Here is a 10,282-nt window from a genome sequence, read left to right on the forward strand (position 1 = left end):
TCAAGCGGGACCTGCCTTTCATGAACCCATGCTGGCTGGGCCTGATCCCCTGGTTGACCTGCACTTGCCTGTTGAGTTCACTCAATATGGACCTCTCCATAATCTTTCCCGGCACCGAGGTCAGGCTGACAGGCCTGTAGTCCCCCGGATCCTCCTTCCGGCCCTTCTTGTAGATGGGTGTGACATTGGCAAGCCTCCAGTTACCAGGGACCTCCCCTGTTAACCAGGACTGCTGATAGATAATGGAGAGTGGCTTGGTGAGCTCCTCTGCCAGCTCCCTCAGTACTCTCGAGTGGATCCCATCCGGCCCCATAGACTTGTGAGAGTCCAGGTGGTGTAGCAGGTCATTAACTGCTTCCTCCTGGACTATGGGGTCTCTATTCTGCTTCCCGTCCCTGTCTTCCAGCTCATGGGGCTGAGTACCCTGGGGATGACCGGTCTGGCTATTCAGGACAGAGGCAAGGAAGGCATTAAGTACCTCAGCCTTTTCCTTGTCCTTGGTGACAGTGTTCCCCCCGACATCTAGCAAAGGATGGAGATTCTCCTTGGCTCTCCTTTTATTGTTGATGTACGTATAAAAACATTTTTTGGTATCTTTTACAACAGTGGCCAAATTGAGTTCTAGCTGGGCTTTTGCCTTTCTAGTTTCCTCCCTGCAGGACCTAACAAGATCCTGGTACTCTTCCTGAGTTGCCCGCCCCTTCTTCCAAAGGTGGTAGACTCTCTTTTTTTCCCTGACTCCCAGCAAAAGCTCCCTATTCAGCCAGGGCAGTCATCTTCCCCACTGGTTCATCTGGTGCCTGTTCACTGGCACATGGGGACAGGCCACTTCTGCGCCCTTAAGGCTTCCTTCTTGAAGAACACCCAGCCTTCCTGGACCCCTTTGCCTTTCAGGACTGCCTCCCAAGGGACTTTCCCAAGCAGCATCCTGAACAGGCCAAACTCTGCCCTCTGGAAGTCCATGGTAACAGTTTTGCTGCCCCTCCTCTTTACATGGCCAAGAATCGAGAACTCTATCATATCGTGGTTGCTAAGCCCAAGACAGCCTCCGACCACGACATCTGCCGCAAGCCCTTCTCTGTTAGTAAACAGCAGGTCAGGTGAGGCACCTCCCCTGGTAGGCTCGCTTACTAGCTGCATCAGAAAGTTATCCTCCACACACTCTAGGAACTTCCTAGACTGTTGCCTCTCTGCTGTGTTGTATTTCCACCAGATGTCTGGCAAGTTGAAGTCCCCCACGAGAACAAGGGCTAGCAATTGCGAGACTTCTGCCAGCTGCTTGTAGAACGCTTCATCTATCTCTACATCCTGGTTGGGTGGTCTATAGCAGACTCCCAACAGAACATCTGTCTTGATGGCCTTCCCCCTCATCCTTACCCATAAGCACTCGACCTTATCATCACCACTGTCGAGCTCTGTACAGTCAAAACACTCCCTAACATACATACACCTCTGCACACTTTGCAGGACCACCGGCTCCTGGTCTATGATGTAAGTATACTAGGGTCTCCAGAGTCACTTGCTCTGCTGTCTTGTCTGCTCTGCCTTGCCCAAGGTATTTTAAGGGAGGTTCTAAAGGCAGAGACACCAAGAGAAGTGTTCTGCTCCCCTCCTGACACACATCACGGACATTCTCTGTAGTACTACTCCGCTAACATCTACATATAATTTCTCTTTTAGCCCTGAGGCCCAGTCCACCCCCTGCTTCATTAATCCAAGGTATGTCTCATTGCGATAAGATGTGTTTGGGTTTTATTGCCTACACACTCCACCTACTAGTAGAAAGTGTATGATCATAGCCATGGCCCTGAAGCCCCAGCAGGGTCAGAAGGAAAATAAGCAAGTAGCTGTTATATGCCTGGGGGGGAGGGGGAAGTGTACTGCTCTAGAGGTCGGTAGTAGAAATTGGTTCTTAGCACTATTTTCAAGTTCAACTGAGGTGTGATTGCATTTCAGTGATGGGTGATGGGCATTTCAGACAGTTTTTCATCTCAACATCGATAATAGAATTGGAAGAACAAGGCCTATTGAATGATCCAGAGATCCGTTAAAATGAAAGAGATGATGTAAACTCAAGGTACAATAACTTTGTTGCTGAAATGTTTTAATTTTAGCAGGAGAATGAACATTGACTTTAATTTCAAATTCTTTTATTGCATATTCTTGATTTAGATTACAAGATGAAGTACAGAGAACATGTACAAAAGAATTACCACTGGAAAAAAGACATGAATGCTCATATTGGTGAGATGGTGACTCTGAACTCCAGATATACAAGGCTGGTTCTTGTTAGTTGGCATCATGAAAAAAAGAAAGAACATGAAATCTGTGGGACAAAGACATGAAGAAATCATGCAGGAATAAGTGAATTCTTCCATTGCTGTAAGTGATCTTTTTAAACCTGACTGAGATAGACAGACACCAAAGACTGTTGTAATATTGGGAGCTGAAGAAACTGGCAAGACAATGACAGTAAGGAAGATTATGCTGGACTGAGCATTGGAAGGACTCTATAGACAGTTTGACTGTTTTCTACATACATTGTCAGGAGGGTAATCTTCTTATAGCTCAAGGGAGTATGGTTGACATGATTTCCAAATGCTGTCCCAGTGACAATCCACCTCTTGTAGAGATCTTCAGGAGACCAGAAAAAATCCTGTTTGTCATCGATGGCTTTGATGAACAGCTTTGGACCAGCCACAAAATGACCTGTGCTCTGACCCCTGGGAGATGAAGCCAGTATAAATCATCCTGAGCGGTTTATTTAGGAAAATCCTTCTCCCTTAATGCTCCCTGTTGATCACAACAAGGCCAGCTGCCCTACAGAAGCTGGAAGAGTGCTTGGTGTGTGAATGCTCTGCTGAAATACTGGGATTTTCAGTAGCTGATGGAGAGGAATATTTCCACAAGTTTTTTTGAAAATAAGGAAGAGGGAAGGAAGGTCTTTCAGTTCATTAAAGGAAATGAAATGGTCTTCACCATGTGCCTTGTCCCCATCTTGTGCCGGATCGTCTGTACTGTTATGAAACAACAGCTTGAAAGTGGTGAAGATCTTGCACAAACTGCCAAGACAACTACAGGAACATATATCCTTTACATTTCCAGCTTACTACAATCTCTGAGCAGCAAGTTGAAACAGAACTTGCACATTATTCTGAAAAGACTTTGTTGCCTGGCTGCTGATGGCATCTCGAAGCAAAGAGTCCTCTTTGAGGAGGGGGAAATTAATGAATTCTTGTTAAATCAGAGACACACTCTCCCGCTTCTTTTGAATGAGATCACTTTTCAGAACGGCATTGTTTGTCAGAGTGCCTACAGTTTCATTCATATGAGTGTCCAAGAGTTTTTTTCATCTCTATTCTATGTACTAGAAGATGATGGTGAAACAAGAGATAAGCAAGAAGACGCTAAGAGGGATGTGAAAAAATTGTTAGAAATGTGTGGAAACTCAAGACATAAACTCAAGTTAACTGTGTGGTTCCTATTTGGTCTTTTAAATAAGGAACAAAGAAATGCTTTGGAAAAAGAAACAGGGTACAAAATTTCTCCTGAAATTAAGGAAGAATTACTAATGTGGTTTCAAACTAGCCAAAAAACAGCTTTAGCTGTTAATGCAGAGAAAAGAGCAGTAATTCATGGTTTGGAGCTTGCCACTGTTTGGATGAAATCCAAGATGAAAGTTTTGTGAAAACTGCATTGGGTTAATTCACTGGAATGTATCTACGAGACATCAATTTCACGCAATTAGATTAAATAGTTCTTTCATTCAGTACAAAAAAGTGGCCTAAACTGGAGTCACTTGACGTGGGCTATTGCCCCTTTATCTCAGAAGACCATGAAGAACATTTAGACCAACATCTAGCAAAGGTGTCACATCTGTAAGTAAAATCTTAGGTCCCTAGCTTGCAAATTATCTTAGCAACTGAAGGAGTTTCAGTAACTATGAAATGACTGGCTTACTTATCAAAAAATTAAGGCTAAGCTTTTCAAAAAGTGAAGCTGCAATGATGGAAGCTGCTTTATGATGAGCCTAATGGGATGTTGCACTAGTAATTACTGGTGATGTGAGTCAGTTCAAGAGTAAGCATGTGAATACAAGAGTGCATGCCAGCTAAGTGTCTAAGTCCCCGTTGTAATGAAAGAAGCCCAGAGTCTAAGTCATCTAACATTCAGATAGTCACCTGCTGGCTGGTCAAGTGAGATCACTCTGTAGTCACCACTGACTGAACTTATGAGAAAACTATTGACTGTGGTGAAACTACTGAACTGCCTGGCTTCCTTGTACACACTGCCTTAGGATGCGTTAGTCTCCAATACAATCCCATACAAATCCAATCCCATACAGGGTTTCCTTTCCACCTGCCCTCCTATTAATTGCTGGTGTTCTTGAAATCAAAGGCCTGAAAGGAAGAAGTTTTCCCTGTGTCAACAAAAGCAGGCAGGGAGCCATCCACTCAGCTCTCCGGTGACCCTTACAAGTCCCTGAGAACAGAACTACCTTCCTATGCTTCATCCTGATCCCACTTCTGTTAAGGTGGGTGAAACAACTTCTTTGCTGATGCTCTCTGTTTACCAAATGCTGGATCCTGAGAAGACAGGAGTAGTACCTAGACCCAGTGAAAGCCAGGGGGAGTTTTCCCCCTGTAGGCAGTACAAATAATAGGCCTTTGCCCTTTGTGCACAGCAAAACATAGCATACCGTTGATTTTTGGTTTATGGGTACAAACCTGCTTTCCATGTTAAGGGGGAATGCTCTGAGTGGTTAGATCTCAACTACAATGTGCAATAAGTGATATCAATCTGCTTTTCCTGTTCTTTTCCTCAAGGTATATCAGTACCACGTGATGCTGTAAGGTAAGGAATGAACTCAGCTTGGTCAGGTATCAGGAGCAAAATAGCTACAACGAGATGGAATTCTGCTCAAGCACATTTGTCCTTCTTAGAGCTATGTGACACCCATGAACTGCCCAACCAGGTGCTTTTTATAAAGGCAACATAACTCAGAATTGTTGTTATGGAAGGGGCAGACAACACCAGCAGCCCAGAGTAATTCTGGGGGCACTTCCCAGCTATCTGGGAACAGACCCCAAATCTGCACAAATTTTGCTGTGTAGGCAAGACTACACACAGAGTTACTGTAATCATCCAAGGATCACAGTTTCCTGGGCTTCTCTAACTCTGTGGCTTTCTGTGCTGTAGAGTGCCAACATAAAGAAATTTTGCTTAGTCCTCCTGCTACTACAAATGGAAGACCCCTACCTGTATGGGGTAGATCCTCCTATTTTAAGGTGCAAGCACATGAACAATTGTTGCACTGTGTGTAATGTACCCTTAACGAAACAGTATTTGCTTGGACATGTGAATTTCAGAGCACAGAACACTTCCTTGAGACACATCACAAACAAAGGTACCATGAGAAAACAGAATTCATCCACATAGCTTCCTTTAGTACACACAGTGCACAGGGATATCTGGAGTGTTCGAAGCAGCTGTGACTCAGACCCTGGTGAGGTATTATATGTGTTTACCAAGGTGATTTGCTTTGAACTGTGACAGTAGAATATTCTGCCATTTAACCTGTGAGGGTGGTAGTTTAATTTTTGTGAAACATAAATGCAAACTATAGCCAGAGAACAATATTAAATTAATCTCTTCTCCACCCCCCACACCCCACACCCCCCCCCCCCCCGGGAAAAGTGATCACCTATTTAATTGAAGCAATCACCTATTCACTTGCTTTGTCAATCCCTGAAGAACCCAAACTGTACATTAAAGGTCTTAAGGTAAAAAGTTATTTTCTTCAGAAAAGAAAAGAAGCAAAGAAAACCCTAACCTTTATATTTTTCCTCCCTCCCACACTCTCTGACAGAATAACTCTCTTTATTGATGCTCCTATGACAGCAGTAATATTTTTCAAGAGGTTTTGGAAATGCCAAATTGTCCTCAAATGCAGTGAGATGGTTTTGGTACAAGTCACTGATACCTGTTACAAACTGGGGAGATTGATATGACAAAGTAGTTATGGAAACTATTGGAGTACAGAAAAGATTTAGGAATGAGAGTATTTTGAAGATACCTTTCCCCATGTAAACTCACTCACATTTGAGTTAAATGTATAAAAACATCATATCAGCTTTCTCCATGGCTCCAAGTTAAGATTTAAGACAAAAAAGGAAACTGAGATATTTGCCTCTCTTTGTCTTCAGCTGGCTGCTTACTGACATCTTGGTTGAGGTGGTAAATACAAAATGACAGAGAATGGAAGGAATAGGCCTGATGAATGTTTTCCTCTTCACTGAAAACAGCACTGGGCTGTGTTTGGTATCAACTCAGAATGTCAGCAAGGCACAAAACTATGATAGCCCTAGACAGCATATCTTTTATGTAGCCACCTGTTTATCTGAGCAGCTTGGATTTAAACGTAGATCTTAAAAATGCTTGTGAATGGAAAGCAAACCCAAAAAAGCATGCAACATTTCTGCGTTGGCACATATTTTTCCAGTTTTCACCTCTCATTTCCTTTCTGTTACTTTCTTTCCCCTCATTGTCCATTCTCCTCCTCTTTCCAGTCCTTTTTAGAGAGAGGCAACTTGATCTTATGGGAAAAAAACTCCAGGGAAGGGTCATGTCTGCCAGGCATGGGAGGAGAGAGAGCTGAGGCCACATACAGGCAGGCATACCCAATGTATTTCACCCAACTATCCAATGCATTTCATTGCACAAGTATGTTGCAAAGGCCCAAAAAGAAGGGGCCATTCCCTTTTAACATGTGCATCTGGTATGACTCATCTCTGTCCTTTAAATGTGTGTAAGCTGAGTTCTCCATGGGGTGTCCTCTCCTGAGCATTCCCATGAGGGATTCTCTCACTGCACCCGCTCTGTCCTGACTGCTGTCCTATCATCACATCTGCTTTCGGCCTCCTTCCTCTGTGTCTCCCTCCACTTTGCCTGTTCTCCCAATCACAATAGTTCTGGACTGTCTCCAGCAGAGTTTCCTCAAGGTAGAGAAACTTTTGTAGAGTTCAGAAAAGGCATCCAGGTAGCACACTATTGCTGGGATAGAGAGACAGGAATTCTGGAGGGTCAGGTCTCTGCAACATGGAAAAGTACTTCTCTCCTGGGACAATAAGAGCTCACACTGGAAGGCTGAACAGGGTCCTCAGGAGGCGATCAAGGACTGCAGAGTGGCAGCAGGAGTCAGGTGCACCTTGGCAGAGTCTTTGAAGAGCACGTGGCGGCTGCTGCCCCAGATACCTGCTTACCTGCAGCTAGCCAAGCCAGGATCCCTACATCTTAGACAACCTTCAAACACCAGCTGGGAGATAAGGCAGACTTGGCAGGGACCCTGAATGCAAGGCAATGGGTTCCAAAGGAATCTTCATAGCTGAAAACTTCAGAGGTCCCTTTGCACTGTAATTCTCCGCCCAGGCTGCCTCCAGCCCCACTTCCCATGCTTAGAGGGAGACAAGGGAGAAGTTGGTTGTGCAAGGTCTGGCACATGCCCCTGCACAGGCCTGAGGTAGCTATAAGCCCTGTGGGGAGAGGGAGAGGCAGAACAGAGATAGCTGGGGGTCACACACGGCCCAGAAGGCACGCATGGGGCTGGAGGGAAGTGGGATGCTCACTTGCCTGGGGGGGACACAGACCCAGCTGCCTTAGGCAGCACCAGAATGCCATAACTGTCTGCAGCCACAGCCTGCTGGATTTGAACCCACCTCATCAATGGCTGACTACCAGAGTGGGTGGGATCACTGTTGCAGTGCTGGGATTGGTCCGGGGAGAGGGCTGGGGTGGGGCTGTGGAACTCCTTCCTCCCCAAGCTAGTGGGCGGCCAGGGCAGAAGGGCAGGGCCAAAGCCCTGTTTGAACACTTCCAAGAAGGGATTGGCTGAGGGAGGCAACCGCACTGGTGGTGAGTGGGCAGAGCCTCCAGCATGACCTGTCATTGGCTGAGGGGTGGTGAGCCCCTACGGGCGTACAGGACTCCTGCTGCAGTCCTGGACTGCACAGGTCTGTTCTCCACCAGTGCTGAGAGCAGCCCTTGCTCTTCTTTGTGCATCTTCCCTATAGGCTGGAGTGGTGCAAACTCACAGCTACCTGCTGTGGGGTTCTGGCCACAGTGCTCAGCACCAGCCAGTGCCTGACAGAGCTGAGATTGCATGGAAATGCTCTGGGAGACCCAGGAGTGCAGCTGCTGTGTGAAGGGCTGAAACATCCCTCCTGTCGTCTGCAGATTTTGGGGTGAGGAATGGCGAGCAGGCTCCTCAGAGAATTGGCCACTCTGAGACCTTGACAGGACTTGTGGCTGGGCCTGGCAGCCGCAGCAATGGGGAAAAACTGAGTGATGTGTCTCTCTTGTGGTCAGTTACTGCTCACCCCATGCTCCCAGCCTGCCCTGCTAAGACTGTATGAATCCAATGTAAATGAGGTGCCCCTCCATGCACCTAATTCAGGTATGCATAGGCAGGCCCAAAGGAGCATGTGTTGAAGGTAAGCAGACATATCATCTGTATCATCTGTCTGTGTGAACCGCCCCCCCCCCCCCCCCCTTCCTGGAAGGATTCATTCTAGAGTGAGACTCTTCCTCCCCCTGTTGAGTGAATCTTCCTCTGAATCTTTTTGTTAAACAGATGCTCTCTGGACAACCAGCTTACACCCAGGGATATTCTTTCCAATAGCCTCCCCAGTGCTGACCTGGAAGTTGAGTCCTCTCACTCTAGTTATACACAAAGTCTGCATTAGCACACTGCAGCAATGGTGATGTGTTGGTATGTGGTGAGCACCCTGTTCTTCTTTCTCGTGGTTTAGCCCCAGCCAGCAACTAAGCACCACGCAGCCGCTCGCTCATTCCCCCTGCCCCGATGGGAGGGGGGAGAGAATCGGAGGAGTAAGAGTGAGAAAAACTCCTGGGCTGAGATAAGAACAGTATAATAATTGAAATAAAATAAAGTACAATAGTAGTAGTAATAACAATACAATAATAACAATAATAATAATACACCATGCAAGTGATGCACAATGCAATTGCTCACCAGCTGCCGACCGGTATCCAGACAGTTCCCGAGCAGCGATCGCTGCTCCCCGGCCAACCCCCGCCCAGTTTATATACTGAGCATGATGTCATATGGTACGGAATAGCCCTTTGGTCAGTTTGGATCAACTATTCTGGCTGTGCCCCCTCTTAGTTTCTTGTGCACCTGGCAAAGCATGGGAAGCTGAAAAGTCCTTGACTAGCATAAGCAGTACTTAGCAAGAACTAAAACATCAGTGTGTTATCAGCATTCTTCTCATACTAAATCCAAAACACAGCACTATGCCTGCTACTAGGAAAAAAAAGTTAACTCTATCCCAGCCAAAACCAGGACACTCTTCTAGTCAGTTACTTTGCATATGCAGTCCAGGGCCTCCAGCAAACCCTTTCAGAGGGTTAGGACTTTTGTGTAAGGCCAGTATAATCCCTTTCAGCCACCCCCATCAGGGTATCTGAGTTACCCTGAGGCACATAGCACTGGACACTCCTTCCTGGGCAGTGGAATCCAGCCCTATGGCTCTGGTGACATCAACAGAAACACTAGCAGGCAGCATTACATGGTTCATGCTCTCACGAAATCCCTGTGACCAGAATTTCCTACTGGTTATATCTTCTTTTCAGAGGCTTCATAGGGAAGACCAAGGACAGAAAAGACTCAAATTAGATTAGATTTTCAGGGCAGGGAATAGACAGTGTGTCCAGCACTGGTCTATCATTGGCCACTTCGGGGCAGGGTTTCTGGCCATTCACAGTGTTGATTGGCCAGGAGAGGGGCTGGGGGTTGTGGTCACCAAAACAGACATGGTCTGAACCCTGGGCCCTCTCTGTGCTTCTTCCCTGCAGGTTCTGGGGTTGCAGTCTCACTGATGCCTGCTGTGAGGATCTGGCCACTACGCTCAGCACCAGCCAGACCCTGCTAGAGCTGGGGCTGGGTGCTAATGCACTGGGAGATGCTGCAGTGCATCTGCTATGTGAGAAGCTTAAACACCCTGCCTGCCACCTTAAAGAATTGCGATAAGGGACTTCAAGGTTCTTCTGGGCATTTCCCAATATGCCCATGGGGAAAACTTCAGAACTTGAGAATCTCATGAGAGTGGTGCTGGGGAGATGCTCCTTCATGTATGGAGAGAGGCCAACAGAAACAAACCTGTGATGTTGCTTATAATTTGTATCTAGAATTTGCTTGCTGAATAGCATTAATAAAGAGGTTACACCAAGCATTTTCTCCTATAGAACTGCTAAGAAGGTGTGA

General features: G+C 46.3%; 1 pseudogene; it reads left to right on the forward strand.

The window, feature by feature from the left end:
* Positions 1-1,801: 1,801 nt before the first annotated feature.
* On the forward strand, positions 1,802-10,048 carry LOC104028087 (NACHT, LRR and PYD domains-containing protein 3-like; annotated as a pseudogene).
* The last annotated feature ends 234 nt before the right edge of the window (positions 10,049-10,282 follow it).

The sequence above is a fragment of the Pelecanus crispus genome, chromosome 7 (genome assembly GCF_030463565.1).
Source record: "Pelecanus crispus isolate bPelCri1 chromosome 7, bPelCri1.pri, whole genome shotgun sequence".
NCBI classification, from domain to species: Eukaryota; Metazoa; Chordata; class Aves; order Pelecaniformes; family Pelecanidae; genus Pelecanus; species Pelecanus crispus.